The sequence below is a fragment of the Myotis daubentonii genome, chromosome 5 (assembly GCF_963259705.1).
Source record: "Myotis daubentonii chromosome 5, mMyoDau2.1, whole genome shotgun sequence".
Classification (NCBI taxonomy): Eukaryota; Metazoa; Chordata; class Mammalia; order Chiroptera; family Vespertilionidae; genus Myotis; species Myotis daubentonii.
This window is the reverse complement of record NC_081844.1, coordinates 18,201,692-18,225,890: the sequence shown is the minus strand read 5'-3', so window position 1 is coordinate 18,225,890 and position 24,199 is coordinate 18,201,692. Positions and strand designations below refer to the sequence as shown.

Below are 24,199 nucleotides of genomic sequence, written 5' to 3'. Positions count from 1 at the left end.
ACTCTAGAGCTCCCTTGCAGTGTCTCTCCCTCATATCTAGTAAGTACTCTTCCTGGCAAGTTCTAGCTGCTCCCTAGATACTCAGCCTTGTTTTCCAAACTCAGACTGAGCCCCTTCTCCTGCAGTGCAGCCTTAATGCTCTCCCTAGACATTAACCTGGGTCATTGCCCGGCTCAGATCATTTGTTCCCTTCTCTCAGGGATGATTGTCTTTGTTATCTAATGTCCATTGACTTGAAAACCATTGTTTCATATATTTGTCTGGTTTTGTCCTTGGCTTCTCTATCTATTGCTTTAGTGGAAGTCTGAAGACATCTTCTTTGTAGCAAAGTCCACACTTTAAAACTCGTAAATGAATCTCTAGTAAACCAATTTCAGTCCCCCTGAGGGAGATGTTCATGACTCACAATGGTCATTCAGGGTCACTCTCTGTCTGAAGCCTGATATTTTGAATGAGGAACCTGAAATAGAGAGACTACATAAATTGCCTAAGATTATGGGACATAAATGACAGGCACTAGAATCAAATCCAGGTGAGTCTTTTGCCAAAGCCCACATTCTTTACCCCATTATGCTTCTTACACCTGCAAGTAAGTTATGGAGGCCATTTTTGATATCAGAGACTAAGTGACTAGAGTCCAACAAAAATAGCAATATTGTGAAATCCCGAGGTCAAGTGGCAAGGAGAGTCTCAATTGAGAATAGACTTGACTTCGGCAAACTAACTTCTTTCCTTCCTCCCTTCCTCTAATTCTCTCTTTTTTTTTGTCCCTCCTACCATGTACTTTTACTGGACTTATCAGGTTCATCATCTGACAGTTGATTGACATTAAAGCCCTTCAATCAGTCAGGAAAGTCGTGAAGTGGTTCTGCCAGCCAAAGCTCCATTTTCTTTTAAAAAAAGTAAAAACGAAAGAAAATAAATGAAACTGATCATTGAAACACTGGTGACAAGGTAGCTCAAAAAATACTTTTCATCTGCTGCTTGAACCCCACTTTCAGTTTCTCTCCTTCCTCCTTCAACAACAGGCGCTTCAGCACCTGCTCCAACTTCTTCACAAACTATGGAATCTGGGCTCCGTGCAATTGCCCGGCCACCTGGCCCGCCTGCCAGCAGCACAGCCACTGTCTATGCAGATGCTGGGGTCTCAGGCTCCTGTATTCCTCTGAGTTACTCTACCAGTGTGCAGGGCAACTGGGGGTCTGGCTGTGGAGATGTCAAAGTATCTGGTGGGTATAAGGAACAGCCAGAGCAAGAAGACTATGCAATGCCTGAATGTCTCCCTGGCCTCCTACCTGGAGAGAGTCAGGAGCCTTGAGACTGATAATCAGAGACTGGAGAACAGAATCTTGGGACACCTGAAGAAGAGACCACAGGTCAAAGTCTGGGGGCATTATTTCAAGATTGTTGAGACCCCGAGGGCTCAAATCTTTGCAAGTTCTGTGGACAATGCCCATATCACTCTGCAGATTGCCATTGCCTGTCTTGCTGCTAAAGAATTCAGAGTCAAGTATGAGATAGAGTTGGCCATATGCCAGTGTTTGGAGAGTGACTTCAATAGGCTCTGAAAGGTCATTGATGACCCCAATGTCACTCGACTGTATCTGGAGACAGAGATTGAGGCTCTCAGGAAGAAGAACCACAGGGAGAAAGTAAATGATCTACAAAACCAGATTGCCAATTCTGGGTTGACTGTGAAAATGAATGCCCCCAAATCTCAGGACCTCAGCAAGATCATGGTAGATGTGATTTAGTATGAATTGGCCAAGAAGAACCAAGAGGAGCTGGACAAGTAATGGTTCCAGCACATGGAGGAGAGCACCTCAGTGGTTACCTCATAGAATGCAGATAAAAGCTGCTGAGATGGCCCTAACAGAGCTGAGATGCAGGGTCCAGTTCGTGGGGACACCTGGATTTGAGGAGAAATCTGAAGGTCAGTTTGGAGAACAGCCTGAGGAAGGTGGAGGAACACCTTGCCATGCAGATGGAACAGCTCAACGGGATCCTGCTGCACCTGGCGTCAGTGCTGGCCTAGACCTGCAGAGGGGCAGCGCCAGGCCCAAAGGTATGAGGCTCTGCTGAACATCAAGGTCAAGCTGGAGGCTGAGACCACCACCTACCGCCCCCTGGTGGAGGAAGGCAAGGACTTCAACCTTGGTGATGCCCTAAAACAGCGGTTCTCAACCTGTGGGTAGCGACCCTTTGGGGGTCGAACGACCCTTTCACAGGGGTCGCCTAAGACCATCGGAAAACACATATATAATTACATATTGTTTTTGTGATTAATCACTTTGCTTTAATTATGTTCAATTTGTAACAATGAAAATACATCCTGCATATCAGATATTTACATTACGATTCATAACAGTAGCAAAATAACTGTATGACAACTTCATAACAACGAAAATAATTTTATGGTTGGGGGTCACCACAACATGAGGAACTGTATTAAAGGGTCACGGCATTAGGAAGGTTGAGAACCACTGCCCTAGAAGAAAACATAGGCAGTAAAATCTCGGATATTTTTCATAGCAATATTTTTTCTGATATATCTCCTTGGGCAAAGGAAACATAAGAAAAAATAAACAAATGTGACTACATCAAATTAAAAAGGTTTTACACAGCAAAGGAAAACATCAACAAAATGAAAAGACAACCCACTGAATGGGAGAACATATTTGCCAATGATACATCTGATAAAAGGTTAATATTCAAAATTTATAAAGAACTTATACAACTCAACACCAAAAAAAACAAACAACCCAATTAAAAAATGGGCTAAGGACATGAATAGACACTTCTCCTAAGAGGACATACAGATGACCAATAGACATATGAAAAGATTCTCAGTGTTATTAATCATGAGACAAATGCAAATTAAAACCACAATGAGATATCACCTCACACCTGTCAGAATAGCTATCAACAAACAACAAGTGTTGGCCAGGATGTGGAGAAAAGGGCACCCTATGCCCTGTTAGTGGGAATGCAGACTGGTGCAGCCACTGTGGGAAGCAGTATGGAGTTACTTCAAAAAATTAAAAATGGAACTGCCTTATGACCCAATGATTCCACTTCTGGGAATATATTCAAAGAAGCCAGAAACACGAATTTGAAAGAATATATGTACCCCTAAGTTCCTGGCAGTGTTATTTACAACTAGAGGCCTGATGTATGAATTCGTGCCTGGGTGGGGTCCCTCAGCCTAGCCAGTGATTGGGGCCGATTGGGGCTGTCTCCCACCCTGATCGGGGCCCGGGGCCAATTGGAGCGGGCCGGCCAGGGGAAGGGACCGCGGGAGGTTGGCTGGCTGCAGGGAGGGACCACGGGAGGTTAGCTGGTCATGGGAGGTTGGCTGTGGGAGTGCACTGATCATCCAGCTGGCCGCAGGGAGGGACCACGTGAGGTTGGCCAGCTGGCCCACCCCGATCAGGGCCATGGAGGTGGGCTGACAGAGGGGGTGGGCTGTAGGAGGTTGGCTGGCCGGGGGGAGGGGCTGTGGAGGTTAGTCGACCACAGGAGGTTGGCTGTGGGAGTGCACTGACCACCCAGCCAGCTTGGGGGAGGGACTGTGGGGGGTTGGCCTGCTGTGGGAAATTGGTTGTGGGAGTGCACTGACCTGTGTTGAGCATCTGCCCCCTGGTGGTCAGTGTGCATCATAGCAACTGGTTGTTCGGTCGTTAGGTTGCTTAGGCCTTTATATATATAGATAGCCAAGATTTGGAAGCAGCTCAAGTGCCCATCAGTGGATGCTTGGATAAAATAGCTGTGGTACATATGCAGAATGAAAAACTACTCAATTGTAAAGAAGAAGAAAATCTTACCTTTTGTGACATCATGGTGGACCTGGAGAGTATTGTGCTAAGTGAAATAAGCCAGTCAGAGAAAGAAAAATACCATATGATTTCACTTATATGTGGAATCTAACACACAAAATAAACTAACAAACAAAATAGAAACAATCATAGATACAGAGAACAGACTACCAGTTGTCAAAGTGGAAGGGATTTAAGGGCTGGGTGAAAAATGTAAAGGGATTAAGCAAAATAAACAAAAATAAAACTCATACACAGATAAAAGAATGGTGATTACCAGAGGGAAAGGGGGTGGGGAGAGGTAGGAGAAAGTTAAGGGAGGATAAGTGGGGATGGAAAGAGACTTGACTTGGGTGGTGGACACAGAATACAGTATACAGAGGATGTATTATAGAGTCATACACCTGAAACCTATATAATTTTATTAAATTCAATGAGAAAGAAAATAAAAGACAAGATGTTACCCCCAAAATCGCTCTTTTCATGTGTGAAACTGTAGGTTTTCTTCTTTTAACCGGTTTAAAAGAAGCCCTGTTAAAAAAAAATGTTTCCTTTAATGTGGTGTAAGACCAGGATATTAATTCCAAGTGCCTTGAATGAAGCAGGCACTGAAGTATTTGTTCGCTGAGAAAATACTCCCAAACTAACCTGCTCACGTAAGAAAATGATCGACAGAACATTGGTGACAACTGCTAAATGTTTATTAAGCATTTATTATGTGCCAGGTCCTTGCTATGTTCTTCCTCCCTGTGGTTTTTCTGGACCAAGCACCTAACCTGAAACCTCAAGCTCTTCATCAGCAAAAATGTTTTGTGGCAGGCAGCAGGGCCATCTCACAGAGATTTCTGCCACATCACAGGGCAAGGAAGCCACAGATGTCCCCGACCCTCAAGCCAGGCAGTCACCATAATTGAAGGGCCAGACTGAAAACCAACACCAGAGTGGACAAAGAGCATCCTAGAATCCTGGTGGGGACCAGTGATGCAAAGATCTAGTGTCCACTTCTCTTCATGTTGGCACTTCAGAAATTCCTGAATCTGGACACAGCACTGAGGGAGGGGGTGAGCCTCCATTGATAAGATTACTGTTACTGCAGCAAAGTGGGGGCATAAAATAGAAATAATTCTCAGTTACAGAAAAGGCAAAAAAAGAAAGAAAATAAAAAGATAAGCCAGACTAGGAAAAATATTTGCAAAACAAATATCTGATTAAGAACTTGTATTCAAAATGTATGAAGAACCATCACAACTCAATATCAATAAAATAAACAACCCAACATGTAAAATATTTTTAAACTTACATGTAATTAAAGTTTTTAAATGGGCAATTAAAACTATGAATAGATTGAAAGTAAAGAAAAAATATATATTATGCAAACAATAATCATAAGAAAGTTGATGTGGCTACCCCAGGCAAAATAGACTTTAAAACACAAAATGTTACTAAAGTCAGAGAGGTACATTTTCTAATAATGAAATTGCCAATCTATCAGGAAAATATTACAATTATAAACATATATACAACTAATTACAGAACACCAAAATACATGAAGAAAAACTGTCCGACACAAAAACTAAACAATTAAACAACAATAGTTGGAGATGTCTATACCCCACTTTCAATAATGAATACAAAAATGAGACAGAAGATCAAAAAGTAGACTAGACCTAACAGATATCTAGAGTATATTGCAATCAACAGCAAGAGGATATACATTCTTCTCAAGTGCGCATGGAACATTGTCCAGGATAGAAAATATGCTAGGTCATAAAACACTTCAATAAGATTACAAGCTTATAAATGATGCAAAGCACGTTCTCCAACTACAGTGGAATGAAATTAAAAATCATGATTTTCTCTCATCCTTGATGGTCCTATCTTTCTCTCCTCCCTTCTTCTCTGAAATTAATAAAAATATATTTAAAGAAAATCAATAGCAGGAAAAAATTGGGACACTCACAAATATGTGGAGATTAAACAACATATTCATAAATAACCAAAGGATCAATGAAGACATCAAAAGGGATTTTAGAAAATACTGTGAGATGAATGAAAATGAAGAAACAACATACCAAAACTCATGAGATGCAGCTAAGCAGTGGTTAGATGAACATTTTTAGCTGTGAATGTCTATATTAAGTAATGAAGAGAAATGGGTAAACTGTTTTTTTTTTAATTTTTTAGTTTAAATAAATAATAAAATATATGTAGTGTGAAGTAAATTAAGAGGTTGGGACCAACTCAGGGAGGGTCTTGGAGTCACTGCTATTAAGTTCAGGTTTTATTTTTTAGCATTGGAAAACTTTTTTTCCAAAAGGTTAATTGAGGAATAGTTGACAAATAAAAAATGTATATATTTAGGGTGTGCATATAAGAGTTTAATATACAAGGTGGGGCAAAAGTAGGTTTATAATTGTTCAGATGGAAAATAGTACAATAAGTAATAAGTAATAATACAAGAATAAGCCGTGTTTTGCATACTCACAACTGTAAGCCTACTTTTGCCCCACGCTGTGTGTAATCATTGTGAAACTAATTTAGGGGAGAAGTGATTTATTTCTTTCTTTCAGAAATAAGACCACAAGAAAGAAAGTGTGGAGGCAGAAGAGATGCTGAAAAAGCATTTGGGAAGCAATCGCAAAGTATGAGAGTTGAGGGTGAGAGATTGCCTTAGAGAACAGGGAAGTAAAAATTACACCAAGTTCTTTCCCCTGGGGGAGTAGCAGGGTGGTGGGTGTTACCAGTGACTCAGGCAGGAAACATCTTAGAAGGACTTGACTTAGTGGGTGAGAACTGAAACCATCTGTGTCCACATGACTTAGATAAGTCAGTAGACCACCTATGTCAGCATGACATAGTTCTTTGCTCCTGAAGAACTTCCAGAGAGAAATAAAACTGTAAAACAAAAAATAATTCCAATTGTTTTGGGAAATGCCTACAGATAAATTTATTGAAGATAAGAGTCTGTTCACATGAGCAAACAGACTACCAAACAAAAATCTGCTTATCAAGACTTTATCAAGAAAGTCTTGTGAAATATGAGGCCAGTTAATTCACGAGGTAACTCACCTTAGAAAAGTCTAGAATCCCCAAATCCAGGACTTAGTTTATTATTTGACTTAGCAGTACTACATGCCATTTCTGAACACCAACCACTAAAACTTCTTTTAAAATCTGAAAGACACTATTAAGTGGTAAAGAATTGAAAGTGTGGCTAGGAAAGCAACTGTTTTATTGCACCTTCTCAGCCTTTAGTTAAAAGAAATAGCTATTTGTCATGGGGATATAGAGTACAGCACAGGGAATCTACACTAATAAAAGAGAAACATGGTAATTGGCGTATGACTGCTACCCTTCCCATTGGCTAATCAGCGAGATATGCAAATTAAGTGTCAGCCAAGATGGCGGCCAGCAGCCAGGCAGCTTGAAACTAACATGAGGCTTGCTTACTTCAGTGATGGAGGACTCCCACGTTCCCCGCATGCCTTGCTGGCCTCTGAGCCTGCAGTCTGAAACATTGTAACAAATATAGAAGATAAACAAAACCCCAGAAACCAGCTTTCAGTGAGCCGGGATCTCAGAGCTGGAGTTGATCCAGTGTCTCAATTATAGAACCCAGCAGAGGCCTCAGAGCTGGAACCAGAGCTAAAGCTGACCCAGAATAAAAAAAAAAAAAAAGAAAAAAAGGAGCAGTTGGGAGCTTCAGTCACCCGCGAGCCTGAAAACAGCCCTCAGCCCCTCACCCAGACTGGCCAGGCACCGCAGTGGGGACCCCCACCCTGAAGGGTGTGTGACCAGCTGCAAACAGCCATCATCCCCTCATCCAGGCTGGCCAGGCACCCCAGTGGGGACCCCCACCCTGGTCCAGAACACCCTTCAGGGCAAACCAGCCAGCCCCACCCATGCACCAGGCCTCTATCCTATATAGTAAAAGGGTAATATGCCTCCCAGCACCAGGATCAGCGTGACAGGGGGCAGCGCCCAAACCCCCTGATCGCCCTGCAGCTCTGTGTGTGACAGGGGGTGGGGCCACAACCTCCCTATCCGCCCTGCTCTGTTCCTGACAGCGGAAGGCGCCCCAACCTTCTGATCAGCCCTGCTCTGTGCCTGATAGGGGGGAGCTCCCGAACCCCCTGATCACCCTGCGGCTCTGTGTGTGACAGGGTGCGGCGCCCCAACCCCCCCCCCCAACCCCCACGGGCCCTGCTCTGTGTGTGATGGGGTAGAGCCATAACCTCCCCATCGGCCCTGCCCTGAGTGTGACAGTGGTGGCGCCCCAACCCCCTGATCCGCCCTGCTCTGTGTGTGACAGGGGGCGGTGCCCCAACTCCCCTATCGGCCCTACCCTGTGAGTGACAGGGGGGAGCTCCTCAACCCCCTGATGGGCCCTGCTCTGTGCATGACAGGGGGGAGCTCCCCAACCCCCTGATCAACACTGCTCTGTGCATGACAGGGGGGAGCTCCCCAACCCCCTGATGGACCCTGCTCTGTGCGTGACAGGGGGGAGCTCCCCAACCCCCCCTGATGGGCCCTGCTCTGTGCGTGACAGGGGGTGGCGCCGCAACCTCCCCATCAACCCTGCCTTGAGTGTGACAGGGGGCGATGCCCCAACCCCCCAATCGGCCCTACCCTGATCATGACTGAGGGTGGCATTGCAACCTCCCAATCTGCCCTGCTCTGTGCATGACAGGGGGCGGCGCCCCAACTCCCCAATCGGCCCTGCTCTGAGCCCGACCAGGGGCTGCACCTAGGGATTAGGTCTGCCCTCTGCCACCCGGGAGCAGGCCTAAGCCAGCAGGTCGTTATCTCCCGAGGGGTCCCAGACTGTGAGAGGGCACAGGCCGGGCTGAGGAACACCCCCCCCACGAGTGCACAAATTTTTGTGCACCGGGCCTCTAGTATAGTCAATAATATTGTAATAACTGTATGGCATCGGATACTAGACTGATTGGATGATCACTTCATAAATTATGTAAATGTCTAATCACTATGTTATACACCTGAAATTAATATGATATTACACATTGACTATAATTTAAAAATAAATTATAAAAAGAAATAGCTATTTGTATTTCTGTCTGACATGCACATCAAGCTTTAGTCTCTCAATTGTTTATTGAGTCATTAGTTAACAGGTATTTCAATGCCTACTATGAGCCAAGGTCTATGCTGGGTGCTGGGGTTGGCGTAATGACAATAGTGCCAAGGATGAGAGGATTACAGTGTTTAACAAGGGTGCCAGCCTTGTGTGGGGATTAGGGAAGACTTCCCAGAGGAAAGCTGGTTTAAATTGAGTCTTGAAAGATAAATAGAAGTAATTCAGGCGAAAAGTAGACTAAGAAAAGGCAAGAGAGCATCTATGTGGTGGGCACAGCATGCTCAAAGGTCTAAGACAAAAAGGAGTTGGGAGAATGAAGAACAAAGAGAAAGCCATTGTTTCGGGAACCCAAGAAGCACAGAAGAGAGTGGTGCACATGGCAGGGGCAAAGCCATGCAAGAACTTGGGTACCATTTAGACTTTATCCAAAGATCAAGGGAAGCCACTAAATAGTTTTGCAAATGTCCAACAGTAAGGGATTTTCCACCAAATCTACAGTCTTGGAAACGTGTGGGGAATGGAAAGAGATAGAGGAGGTAAGTGGAAAGAGCTGAACAAAAAATCAACTTTGGATTTTGTTCTTTCTTCTCAGAAATCTACACCTTATCCATAATTAGTACAAAGCACTTAATAGTCTCAAGATCACTGAAAACAAACACTTAGTCAAAAGGTATTTGCTTGCTCCATATCTGACTTTTCTTGTGGGCAAAGTGGCCCCTGCTTGCTTAAATCTGAGCTTGATTTTCTTCTGAACTGACAGCACCGAGCCCCTGTTAACTGTCTTCACTTTTGGAAAACAGCGGCGAGGCCTGGCAAAGGCTATGCTAGCTGCCACAAGTGGAAAGAGAAGTGAAAGAGGTTAAAAACAGTTATTTTCTCTTAAAATTGGAGTCTGCCAAGTAGTGCACAGAGGAGGAACGTACAGTAGCAAAGATGATATCTGCTCCTTTTTGAAGGTGAGGCTGCATTGAATTGAGGTAAAATTGACCTAAGTGTTTGTGTTCTTATTATTAGGTCTCCAGAATGTACTGGAAGGAGTTTGTAGATGAACAAATAAATGCCATGACTTCCTTTTACTTCTGGACAAAAACGTATATGTTCAGTGAGAATATGGCTAAGAAACAGGCTAAATATCTTGAAATGGCACCCCTCTCTCTCTTTCTGTATTTGTTAACAATGCTATTAAAAAAAAAAAGAAAGTATTTTTCCAGTAACTTGAATACCCAAAACATTATTCCCAAACACAAAATTCTGTTTGGCCGGCTAGTCAATTCCAGATTCCAAACCTCCCCTCAGTATGAATGTGTCTTTCTCAGCTTCTCCAGCCAAACAAATTCCATCCAGCATGTAAGACCTCGCTTAGGCACATTTCCTTTCTCAGGCTGACCGAGGCCAAATTCTTGCTTTTCCTAAACTCAGATAGATGTTCCTCCTCTCATTTGGCCCTTGCATAACTGTTTTGTCTTGTTTCATAAGATTTGCTTGGGCATCTTGTTTGCTCAGACACCAACGCTAAGGGAGAGAGAGGTCTGACACTTCTTGGGAGTCCCCCTCATATTGAATTACAGGTGTTCAAAAAGAAAAAAAATACAAGTTGCTTAATTGATGCAAATGTAAGTGAAGTTGCTTCAGGTTTATTCAGCTATTTCTCTTCAGATAAAAAAAAGTATGCTCATTTTCTTAAGTAATGTCACACAAACTAAAAAAGATCCTGGCCCTAGCTGGTTTGGCTTAATGGATAGAGCGTCAGCCTGTGGATTGAAGGGTCCCAGGTTCGATTCCGGTCAAGGGCATGTGCATGGGTTGTGGGCTCGATCCCCAGTATGGGGTGTGCAGGAGGCAGCCGATCAATCATGCTCTGTCATCATCGATGTTTCTATCTCTCTCTCTCCCTCTCCCTTCCTCTCTGAAAATCAATAAAAATGTGTTTAAAAATAAAGATTCTGGAGGCTTTGGCTATAAAAAAGTGATAAAGTTTTATTCAAGGATCTTAGGGTTTGCAAACAGGAAACACAGCTAGGCACAAACACAGAAGTGTTTTCCAAAAAAGAAAGAAAAGAGTTCTTATAGTAAAAAGTGCCTTTTTTTCCTTTCTTGCCTTTTCTATAAAGGTTTTTAATCAATAGCAAATATATTTGTTTCAAGTTCTCTTTTTCAAAGTATTATTTGAATAGTTAGAAGGAAAATTAAAAAGTGCTATAGCCACCTAAGACCAAATTATCCAAGTGCATTATTATCTAAACTGTTACACAATAATGTTGGCTGACAGACTGTTGAAATCTCTTTTCTTGATCACATCTACTCCTTCAAATGGACTGATATACCCAAAAGGTATGTTTTTAAAAAATGGCGATAAGCTGGAAATATAGGGGGAAGCACTTTGTGAAGTGTATGATTGTCTGGCCACTACGCTGTACACCTGAAACTAGGATAAAACAATATTTAATGTAAACTGTAATGAAAAAATAAAATTAAAAAGTAAAAGGAAAGAAACATTGATCAGTTCCCTCCCATATGCATCCCAACTGGAGATTAAACCCACAACCTAGGTATGTGCCCTGACCAGGAATCGAAGGCACAATGTTTTGTTGTACAGAATGATGCTCTAACCAACTGAGCCACCTGGTCATGGCATGGCTCACTTTATATACTTTCTGCCCCAACTCTAGAATAAGCCATTTTCCTGGGAACCCTCATTTCTGTTTTTGGAGGTATTTAGAAACCAAGATATGGGTGCTGGTTGTACTCTTTGAAATCAGAATGATTTAAAGATATTTAACATAAAATGTGTCAAAATATTATATATTTCTATCATACATATTATGTATATATATTTTGTAGAGGCCCGGTGCACAAAAATTTGTTCACTCAGGGGGGAGAGGGGGTCCCTCAGCCCGGCCTGTGCCCTCTCGCAGTCTGGGACCGCTCAGGATATAATGCCCTGCTGGCTTAGGCCTGCTCCCGGGTGGCAGAGGGCAGGCCCAATCCCTAGGTGCAGCCCCTGGTCGGGCTCAGAGCAGGGCCGATTGGGGAGTTGGGGCGCCACCCCCTGTCATGCACAGAGCAGGGCGGATCGGGAGGTTGAGATGCCACCCTCAGTCATGCTCAGGGTAGGGCCAATTGGGGGTTTGGGGCACCGCCCCCTGTCACACTCAAGGCAGGGTCGATGGGGAGGTTACGGCACCACCCCCTGTCACGCACAGAGCAGGGCCAATGAAGGGGTTGGGGCGCTGCCCCCGTCACGCACAGAGCAGGGTCAATCAGGGGGTTGGGGAGCTCCCCGCTGTCACGCACAGAGCAGGGCCCATCAGGGGGTTGGGGAGCTCCCCCCTGTCACGCACAGAGCAGGGTGGAACAGGGGTTTGGGGCGCCGCCACTGTCACACTCAGGGCAGGGCCGATGGAGAGGCTATGGCTCTACCCCATCACACACAGAGCAGGGCCCGTGGTGGGGGGGAGGGGTTGGGGCACCGCAGCCTGTCACACACAGAGCTGCAGGGCGATCAGGGGGTTGGGGAGCTCCCCCCTATCAGGCACAGAGCAGGGCTGATCAGGGGGTTGGGGCGCCGTCCCCTGTCATGAACAGAGCAGGGCAGATAGGGAGGTTGTGGCCCCGCCCCCTGTCACACACAGAGCCGCAGGGCCATCAGGGGGTTTGGGCGCTGCCCCCTGTCACGCTGATCCCGGTGCCGGGAGGCTTCGCGGCTCCGCTGATCCTGGTGCTGGGAGGCATATTACCCTTTTACTATATAGGATAGAGGCCTGGTACACGGGTGGGGGCCGGCTGGTTTGCCCTGAAGGGTGTCCTGGATCAGGGTGAGGGTCCCCACTGGGGTGCCTGGCCAGCCTGGATGAGCGGATGATGGCTGTTTGCAGCTGGTCACATACCCTTTAAGGTGGGGGTCCCCACTGGGGTGCCTGGTCAGTCTGGGTGAGGGGCTGAGGTCTGTTTTCAGGCTGGCGGGTGACTGAAGCTCCCAACTGCTCCTTTTTTTCTTTTTTCTTTTTTATTCTGAGCCAGCTTTAGCTCTGAGGCTGCTGAAAGCAGGTATCTGGTTTGTTTGGGTTCTATAATCGAAACACTGTATCAACTCCAGCTCTGAGATCCCGGCTGGCTGAAAGCAGGTTTCTGGGGTTTTCTTTAGCTTCTATATTTGTAACAATGTTTCAAACTGCAAGCTCAGAGGCCAGCAGCGGCAGGCGGGGAATGTTGGAGTCCTCCATCACTGAAGCAAGCAAGCCTCATGTTTGCTTCAAGCTGCCTGGTTGCTGGCTGCCATCTTGACTGGCAGTTAATTTGCATATTGCCCTGATTAGCCAATGGGAAGGGTAGCAGATGTACGGCTAATTACCATGTTTCTCTTTTATTAGATAGGATATTTCTATTTAGCTAAGTAGTTATCATTTCTGGTGTTTTTTCATTTGTTTGTGGAGATCCAGGTTTCTATTTAGTGTCATTTTCCTTTTGCCTGAAGGGTTTCCTTTAACATTTCTTTTTTCTTTTTTAAATTTTTTATTGTTATTGATTTCAGAGAGGAAGAGAGAGGGAGAGAGAGAGAGAGAATCATTGATTGGCTGCCTCCTGCATGCCCCCTACTGGGGATTGAACCTGAAACCCGGACATGTGCCCTTGACCAGAATTGGACCCCAGACCCTTCAGTCTGCAGGCCAGCGCTCTATTCACTAAGCCAAACTGGCCAGGGCTCCTTTAACATTTCTTGATGTGCTGATAAATTCTTCTTGCATATGTAAGTCAGAAAATGTCCTTATTTCACCTTTGTTTTTGAAAGTTTGTTTTCATAGTGTAAGTAATTCTAGTTTGACAGATATTTCCTTTCATTATTTTAAAGATATTGCTTGATTGTTTTATTTTGCATTGTTTCTAACAATAAATTTATTGCCATCATTATATTTGTTCCTCCATATGCAATGTATGTTTCAGCATTGGTTTTGAGCAATTGGATTGTGATGGACCTTGATGGAGTCTTCTTCATGTTTCTTGTGCTTGGGATTTGTGGGTTTACTATATTCATCAAATTTGGTCAAACATTAGTCATTATTTTCTGTCCCCCTTTCGCTCTCTCTTTTTTTGGAATTCTAATTACACAGCTTGGATTTGTCCTACAAATCCCTAATATGCTGTTCACTCCCCGCCCCCCCGCCCCCCCCCCCCCCAGTATTTTTCCTCTGTTATTTTGGGTAGTTTCTAATGCCTTCATCTTCTGCAATGTCTGATTGTAGTTAAACTCATCCAGTGTTTTCAAATTCCATATAGTAGAGTTTTTATTTCTTTAATTTCAATTTGAGTTTTTTCTAAATATGGTATATCTCTACTTAACATGTTAAATACTTCCTCTAGCTGGTTCTGTTCTGACTGGTTATCTGTTCTTTTTGTGGGTCATATTTTCCTGCTCTCTTCTGTGTTCTGCGGAGGACACAACGTAAGAAAGAAAAGGCCTGGCTAATACTGTAGATTTACTCATGTTTTCTGAGTCAACACTGGCCTAGTGCAAGTTTCCAGCCCACTGCTCTCTGGTATATAAGATGCCCCACATGCATCTTGACATTTCATGCCCACACTTGGAATTTCTCCAAGAAGCCTTGGTTTCTTTTGGTGGGAAACAATATTTCAAGACAACAATATGGGTGCTAATGGTTACTGAGTTGTCACTATTTCTAGATTAGTTACATTGGTTGCTGCATTGCAAATTATCCCAAAATCTAATGGCATAAAGCAAGAATAATCTTTTATTTTCTTACACTTCTGTAATTTGGACCAGGCTTGTGTGGACTATGAATGTCTGTTCCACATGGTGTCAGCTGGACCATCTCCACCAGGGCTGTCATCTGGTAGCTCAGCTGGGGTTTCAGCCAAGGCCTTGGCTTGCTCCCTGCATGGCTTCTCCACATGGTAAGATAGAGCTGCTCACAGAGTCGCAGCTGGGTTCTAACAGGAAGTATTCTAAGAGTTAGCATTCCCAGAGTGCAAGTCTCACTGTACAAGTATTTATTAGGCCTCTGCTTGTATGTCATTCGCTCATGTTGTATTGACTGGTCACAGTGCCTAGCCCAGAGGCGGTGTGGGAGGGAACAAAAGCAGGGAGGTGTTTATTGGGGGCCACCACAGCAGTGGTATAACCATAAAGCTTTTCCAGTAAACAGAACTTGCGTTCCTTTTAGTTATTTATTTTAAAAGATGTTTCTTGTTTTTCTATTTTTTCTTTGAATTCTAGTCACGTTATTTCTGAGTTTTCCAGTTCTATTTATTTTTGTTTTCTCATGTCTTTTATCATCTTCTTGAAGACTTTTACTTAGTTTAAAAATAGATTAGTTTTGATCTGTTTTATTGGCACTGCCTGGGGTGCTTTTGCTGTTTGTAAGAAAGCTATGCAGTTTCCCATTCTCTTTTAGTCTTATAATAGTGTTGTACAAAATTTAACTTTGAAGTTGTTCTTTTGCCATTTTTCATGTGAAATTAGTTTTTGTGGTTTACATGAGATTAGTTTTCTTTTAGAGAAAAAATACTTAAAAGGAGGCTAAATTCACAGAGCTTCTTTTTCTGTTGTTTGCCTAGTTTAAAAGCATTTGGGACAACACCAAATGCTGGCAAGGATGTAGAGAAACTATACCACTGATACACTGGTGGTGGGAATATAAAATGGTACAGCCCATCTGGATAATAGCGTGGCAGTTCCTTAACTAACTAAACATGCAACTATAATACAATCCAGGAATTACACTCTGGGGATTTTATCCCAGAGAACTAAAGACAAAAACTTGCACATGAATGTTTATAGCGTCTTTATTTGTAATAACTGTAAACAGCCCAGATATCCTTAAACAGGTAAGCGGTTACACAAAATGTGGTATCCATACCATGAAATACTACTCAGTAATAAAAGGGAAGGATCTTTAACACACATAACAACCTAGCTGAATGTACAAGAAATTATGCCGAGTGAAAAAAATCCAATCATAAAAAGTGACTGTATGATTCCGTTTATATAAAGATTTCGTTTATATAATGATCTGAACATGGTCACATCAGAGAGATGAAAAGCAGATCTGTGGTTGCAAGGAGGGTTGGAGGTGTAGAGAGAGGGGAGGTAGGCAGATTGGTTATGAAAAGGCAACTTGAAAGATCCTTGCGGTTTAGAAACTGCTCAGTATCATTGAGTGGGGTGGTGGGTACATTAACCTACACATGTGATAAAATTATGAAGAACTAAATATGCACACAAATGCATATAAGTGAAACTGGGAAAATCTAAATTAGATTGGTAGATTGCATCGCCTAAAACAGTGGTTCTCAACCTTCTGGACCTTTAAATACAGTTCCTCATGTTGTGACCCAACCATAAAATTATTTTCGTTGCTACTTCATAACTGTAATGTTGCTACTGTTATGAATCATAATGTAAATATCTGATATGCAGGATGGTCTTAGGCGACCCCTGTGAAAGGGTTGTTTGACCGCCAAAGGGGTCGCGACCCACAGGTTGAGAACCACTGGCCTAAAACATCTTGGTTCTGATATTATATTTTGCAACACGTTACCGATATTATATTTTTGCAACATGTTGCCATTGGAGGAAACTGTGTAAAGTATACAAAGGATTCCTCTGAGTTATGTTTTAAAATTGCATGTGAATCTACAATGATCTCAATAACATTTTTAATTTAAAAATCACACAAAATTGGGCTGTTTATTTCCAAGATTTTTTGGGTCTGTTTTTCTTCCCCATTTTTCTTGGATGTTCTCATTTCCGTATACACTGAGTGGCCAGATTATTATGACCACCTGAGGTTTGTAGGCAAATTAGCTATAATTTCGCGCTGAAGTTGCTAGAGAGCCAGACCATTATAAATAGGGAAATAGGTTGTATACCACGACAGTAGAAGTGATTTTTTCTGAAGATATGTGTAAACAACATGATTTAACAGCCTTTGAAAGTGGGATATATATATATATATATATATATATATATATATATATATATATATAGAGAGAGAGAGAGAGAGAGAGAGAGAGAGAGAGAGAGAGAGGCCAGATTATTATGACCACCCCATCAGTACTTCGCTGGGCCACCTTTTGCCTTCAGTACTGCAGCGATTCTTCTTGGCATTGACTCCACAGAGACGTTGAAAGGTGATGCAAGGAATCTGGCACCATGCCTGATGAATAGCACTGTCCAGTTCTGTGAGATTTGATGGCTGTGGAACCAGCTGCCTGATGGCTCTTTTAACTTCGTTCCACAAATGCTCAACTGGATTGAGATCTGGTGATTGTGGGGGCCACCTAAGCAAGGTAAAATCTCCCTCATGTTCTTGAAACCACTCCTGCACAATACAAGCACCGTGGCATGGCAGCTGGGCTCTTATTGGAAGAAGCCATCTCCATTGGGATATGCCACAACATGATAGGATGAACCTGATCAGCAACGATACTTAGGTATGTTGTGCTATTCAGATGTTGTTCCACACGAATTAAAGGGCCCAAATCATGGCAGGAAAACATCCCCAAACCATAACACTGCCCCCACCAGCTTGAAGGGTTGTACTCATGCATGTGAGGTGCATGCTTTCATGCTGTTTCCGCCAAATTCTCACGCTGCCATCTACATGATGCAACTGGAAACGTGATTCATCAGACCACATGACTTTTTTCCAATACTTGACTGTTCAATCCTTGTGTTCCTGTACGAATTGGAGACGTTTTATCTTGGTAACTGCAGACAGCAAAGGTGTTCGAACAGGCCTTTGGATTCCATATCCCATACGATGCAGTGTACGGCTAATTTGCCTACAAACGTCAGGTGGTCATAATAATCTGGCCACTCAGTGTATATTTCCTATTATATTTAATTCAGCAGTTTTTCCTCATTGTGTTCCTATTTTGGAAGATAGCCTTGCTTATCTGTTTCAAAAATTCATGGGACTACGCTGCTCCAGCCTTGAAGACCTTACCATGGACTTCTTACCCTTACTTCTATTGAAGAGGGCAACGTCTCTGCCTGGTTTAGCTGCTCTTCTCAAATCCACCAGCATCACTTGCCAGTGAATAGTGTTGGTTATTGGAGGATCTTCCTATTCCAAAGCTCTTGAGTTTCCCATTGCTTTCTCTGATTTTTTTTTTTTTTTTTTTTACACAGGTACCAATGCCATGTTGTATAAGTTTTGGTAGTGTGCCCCTATTCACTTGCTTTTGAGGGGTTTAGGTAGAACACTCTTCACATACTTTTGTTGCAAATATTGCCCATGGATTTTTGGTTTTGCTATCTATTTGCTCTATTTTTTGTTGGTATTCTGAAATATCCGGAACATATGCTTTCATCACTGCTGCCATTGTCCTAGAATTCCCAAAGACACTTCTGCTTCTTATTTTCAAGTGTGTGGATATACTATCCTCCTTGATGAAATCCCACACCACTGAATGACTTCATTCATATCCTAGTGCTAAAGAACATACACGTATACCCTAACCGGTTTGGCTCAGTGGATAGGACATCGGCCTGCAGACTGAAGGGTCCCAGGTTCGATTCTGGTCAAAGGCATGTACCTTGGTTGCGGGCACATCCCCAGTAGGGGGTGTGCAGGAGGCAGCTGATCGATGTTTCTCTCTTATCGATGTTTCTAACTCTCTACCCCTCTCCCTTCCTCTCTATAAAAAAATCAATAAAATATATTAAAATAAAGAACATACATGTACAAGGAATATTCAACATATTTCCTATATTTTCTAATGCAGAGCTGCCTTTCTGCCATTAGGTTTACATTGTAAGGGGAATTGCTCTCAGGGAGGAAGGTGAATACTACTGGAGGGTTGGGCGGCACAACAAGTGATGTGGGCCAATAATCACATTAACGTGAGACAGGTTAACAGGAGAAAATGTCCAAAATTTATTACCAGTGTACATTCCGTGGTGCCATGAGAGAACCAAACACACACTGGGCAGTTGAGGCTTAGATGCAATTCTGGAGCTAAGGAGAAGGGGTGTGTGGTGTGGGACTTCAAAGGGCAATTCACATGGAGATAGAAAAGCAAATGTTTGCTGGGCCACCTTTAACAATGCGACACCGAGAGGACTTTGAACAATGGGCCTTGCTAGGTTCCTCTCTGTCAGTAGTTTATATTAAATGATAGTTATCTGCGATGCTATCTCCCTTCCTGGAGCAAGTCCTCTATCGAAATACCTTTTAGGCAGTTAGGAGGAAGGTCAAAGAGTTTTCCAGAGTCTTGTTTCTTAAAAATAAGCAGGTTGAGCCCGGGGGGTGTGGCTCTGTGGTTGAGAGTCAACCTATGAACCAGGAGGTCAGAGTCCCATTCCCAGTCGAGGGCACATGCCCGGGTTGTGGGCTTGATCCCCAGGAGGGGGCATGCAGGAGGCAGCCAATCGATGATTCTCTCTCATCATTGATGTTTCTGTCTTTCCCTCTCCCTTCCTCTCTAAAATCAATAAAAATATATTTAAAAAAATAACCAGCTTAAAATAATCAATGTCCCAAAAGGCACATTTTGGGGTGGCAAACTCTGCTTCCCTTCACTGCGGGTGAAAAAGAAGCAGGTTAGAAAGGAGAATTGAAATCCCTTTTAAAGAGAAAAGATAGGTAATTGAAAGTGACCCAGCCCCTTTGGCCTGGGCTTTGATCTGGGATGGTGGTTGGGACACAAGAACTTCAGAATTATGTCCAGATTGGTTGAGACTGAAGTCAAAAACAAGGAAACTTGTGCCCCAATTCCTGTTAGGAATCCTGGGAGATGACCATGTAGGCGGCCCTTGTATCAACATAAGATGTCTAATACAGCCAAAACCGGTTTGGCTCAGTGGATAGAGCGTCGGCCTGTGGACTGAAAGGTCCCAGGTTCGATTCCGGTCAGGGGCATGTACCTTGGTTGCGGGCACATCCCCAGTAGGGATGTGCAGGAGGCAGCTGATCAATGTTTCTCTCTCATTGATGTTTCTAACTCTCTATCTCTCTCCCTTCCTCTCTGTAAAAAATCAATAAAATATATTTTAAAAAAAGGATGTCTAATACAGAACAGTGTTGGTGAGGAAAACTTTTCCACTGTACTCTTAGATTTCGTAGCAGGGGGCTGATGAATGAAATTAACAAAAGGTGATTAATAGGACAAATGCTACACAATTTTTTTAAATTGATATTGATGTGTATGGGAGTTCACAAAAGGAAGTCAAACCCAAAGAAGCATTAGACTGGGGGTCTAATACCCTTTTGACAAGGTAAAGAGAGTCTGGGCTTCAAGGGATGATACATGTGGGCAAATGACTAGAAAATATAAAGAGTAACTAATGGAAGATAAGGGCTATTTTAGCAGGATCTGTTCATGCAAACTTATCTCGGTATCAATTCTCCATCTTTGATGACAAGTTGCTCCTCTTTCCCTGGCGTGGGGAAGTTGGGCATGTTCCTCCGTGATGAGCAGCTGAGCCAGGCACTGAACATCAAGATTTGCAATGGAGAAATGAAAGCCATCTATTTTTCAGGGTGCCAAGCAAGGAGAATGATTCTCTCTCATCATCGATGTCTCTCTCTCTCTCTCTCTCTCTCTCTCTCTCTCTCTCTCTCTCTCTCTCTCTCCCTTCATCTCTGAAATCAATAAACATCTTTAAGAGAATGAAAAACTATCACTTAAAACCTGGATTCCCCCATGGCTTTTAATCAAGGGTTGTTAGGGCAAAGATTGGGGATTGGGAGTTAGGGAGAAAAGCTGGCATGTGGAAGTGCTGGCAGGGTTGGTTTTGATTGGAGAGCTTTGGAACTTGGCCGTTTATGGTAAGAGGTGACAAGGGACTTCAGCACCGGATCTTCCTGCACAGTGGACCCGTCACTCCTGAAAGAGTGCTGGAGTTCATGTCCCGGTCATGTCCTGGTCTTTCAGTTCCATGAGTGGGTAAAACTTTGGTTCCTCAAGCAGCTGGAAGTCAAAGTTCTCTCCTCTGTGTGTGCTTTGGCTGCATGACTTGCAGTTTTGGTCTGTTGACTCTGAAAGGCAATTCAATATCTTGTTAGAAACTAGATAGGACCATTTGGGGTTGGTCCTGTGGTTACATACTTTTTAGGTGGGTAAGGGGAGAGCGGAGAATTTTTCCAGCATCTATGGCTTTCAGCACATTTTGGGGTGGCATATTCTGATCTCTAATAGACATAGTGGTGTGGTCTCTTGATCACAGAAAAGGCCAGTATTAGACAAAGCTGAGACCCAGAGGACAGGCCACAGCTGGGAGAGCTGGGGTGAGGCTGAGTCCACATGTAGAGCTGATAGAAAAAAAAGCCTCAGAGAAATGAAAGGCTTTTGTTAACTAACCTTGGAGACTGACTACTAACAGAATTTGCCCCCATGGTCTGGTGTTAAGCGTCTGTCCAGCCAGATTAATAGGGAGTTCTCCCTCCCTTCTTAGTGGAGGCTGTCTCACTCAGCCAAGCCTGAGATGTTAGGAATGTAAGAGACGGCAACAGATTGCTAGCCCAGCTGTTAGAGGCCAGTAAAAGCCAGATTTTTTTTTTTTTTTTTACCCAGGACAGCAAAGGGTGGAAACCTCCAGTAAGATCAGAGGCCATCAGAATCTCTCATGTGGAGTTCAAGGCTCCACACCTGGACAATTGTGTTGCTGCTTTTAGCCACTTTGGGAAGAATCTTTGGCTCCGGGGTGGGAGGAGACTTCGGGAGGAGGGGCAATCCCCCAGCCGGCTTAGGCAGGATGGGCCATGGGACGCCATGACCGACAAGAGGTCACAGGCCATTCCGGATTTTGGTCTGTGACAGCGGAGCTGGGAGCATAGAAGACATTCATGCCTCGCTCAGCTACCAAATCTCCCTCTCAAGAGGATGAAAGGTTCCCCCCTCTCTTATGAGGATGGACGTTTTTCTCCCTGAAGTCAATAGGCAAGTAAGTCTCAATTCACAGTGCCGCAAGGGACTCTTTTGAAGTACATGCTCTGGCCCAGCCACTGAGCAGTGGTTGAATGTCGACCCATGAACTAAGAAGGTCACTGGTTCCATACCTGGTCAGGGCACATGCCCGGGTTGTGGGCTCGATCCCCAGTAGGGGGCGTGCAGGAGGCAGGCAACTGATGTTTCTCTCTATCCCTCTCCCCTCCTCTCTCTCTAATATCAATAAAAACATATTTTAAAAAAAAAAGTACATACTCTGGCAAGGAATTTAACTCTGGGAAAGAACTGTTTCTAAAGTGCCAATTCCTGGTCTCCAAGAACTGTTATCTGAGCCATCTGTTGGAATGCATAGTCTGAAAAATAGATCTTATCTGAGCCTAAGCTACCTGAGCCAATGAGTTCAACTTAGTTCACTTATGACTGAATTATCAATGGGTTTTGCCGTATAGTTGTCTCATGGAAGTATGTCTCTTAAAGTATAAGTGTATTTGCCAGTAAGAGCCCATGTTTCTAAAAGTTATGGAATGTGTTTTGCCAATTTTGGGAAGTGCTAATTGCTTACTTTTAGCTTTTTCTCCCTACAGGATCCCTCCAGAATTTGTCAGTTCTTAATAAGCAAGTCAATGGCCATATGTTTCTTTGCATAAATTTAATAAGACTAGTCTTCACTTGCGGTCTTATTAATTAAGACTTTGACTGGATTGCCGTGTCTAAGAAAGACATGCCTGGATTGTGTATTCACCAGAAAGCCTTGAGGAACTAAGGTTGACTTCCCAAACCAATCCAAGTCCACTGCAGATATGCTCTAATATTTTGCTTGGTCACATGATTCATAGCAGTCTTTCCAGGCAAAGAACAAGGTTGCTTTCCTGAAAGATGGCAAAGAAGGAACCTCAAGACATCCTGGGGACCTCAAAGACTTGAGAAATTGACCAATACCTACAGGTATTACAGGCAATGCCTGATGGGAACTGTGGCTTGGCTTCTTTGCCCTGAGGGCTTACCGTAGCTCAGTCTGAAGATTCCTTGTGAAAATTCCAGCAAAGCAAATTTGAAAAAGCCTGTGTGATCTATTTGATTAAATTTTATTCTTGTTATATTTATGCAAATAATCAGGCAAATTCAAACTGGACTTATTGCAATCTCTTTGAAAATAAGGGAAATCTTAGGGAGAAAAATTGTGTTTCAATGAAAATCACAATGCCCAATTGTGCATATTGGATTCTAGTACAGTTAACTGTCTTCAAAGAATTTTGTTTTTAAGATTATGTCTGTGCATGCCCTACAGACTTCTGCACCAGAGGACATCACCAGAGATGTTCTGACTGCAGACACAAAGGGTCTGTAAGACTATCAGTTCAGCAGACCCATCAGATTGTCACTGCTTGCTTTCATTCCAGCAAAAGCCTGGAAGTCTTCTCAGCTGGTTTATGATTTGCTGTGTGCATTAACCTTTGTGTTTTATGTTCTTCCTTCTGTTTTTATATGCCTATGTCCTTATTTACCAGATTGCGTGTTCACACAGTATAGACCTCATTTTTGAGTTAAGCATGGTGACAGGAGGGCTTCATACAGGTGTGAAACACTTGCCTCCAGGGTAGCCATTCCCTACCCTAATCTATCTTATATAATAAAAGCCTAATATGCTAAGTGTCCTGCCGTTCATTCAACCATTCGACCAGTCGCTATGATGCACACTGACCACCAGGGGGAAGATGCTCCCACCGGTAGGTTAGCTTGCTGCTGGGGTCTGGCCAATCAGGACTGGGTGAGATGGGCCGAACATACCTTGGAGCCCTCCTGTGGTCCCTCCCCAGCCCTGATCATGCACCGGTGGAGTCCCTTGGCCTGGCCTGAGCCCTCTCACAATCCAGGACCCCTCAGGGGATGTTGGAGAGCCGGTTTCGGCCTGATCCCGCAGGCCAGGCTGAGGGTCACCAGCAGTGCACAAATCCGTGCACCGGGCCTCTAGTAACATGATAAAGTTAGTCCTTCCCTTTATCACATGGGTTTTTAACCTCTCAGTAGACCTTTGGTTGCTATAAGTCTCCTCACTTTTGAATTATGTCTTTTTTACCTTCTTATCAAGTTTGTCATTTCTAGAAAACAAGCAGGATGCCAGCTTGCATCCTCTGGACAATGCCTATGCCCCCTCCCAAGGACATCAGATTGACCTGGATGTTGAAAAATCCCTCTTCCCTGCATGAAGACCCCCTTCCCTTTTGCTCCTTCTCCCTCTTCTGAGCCTTGGGATAGGCAGGACTATGCCCCTCTGATAGCATGAAGCAGTTATAAGAAGATGGAGACCTTTATCCATTTACCCTTTGTAAGAATAAAAGAAGCTTGTATTTCTCTTAAGGGGGATTGATATCGT

At 43.6% G+C, this 24,199-nt stretch overlaps 1 pseudogene; it reads left to right on the top strand.

Moving 5' to 3' along the window:
* The first annotated feature begins 506 nt into the window (after window positions 1–506).
* Window positions 507–24,032, top strand: LOC132234485 (keratin, type I cytoskeletal 18-like; annotated as a pseudogene).
* Window positions 24,033–24,199: the final 167 nt, after the last annotated feature.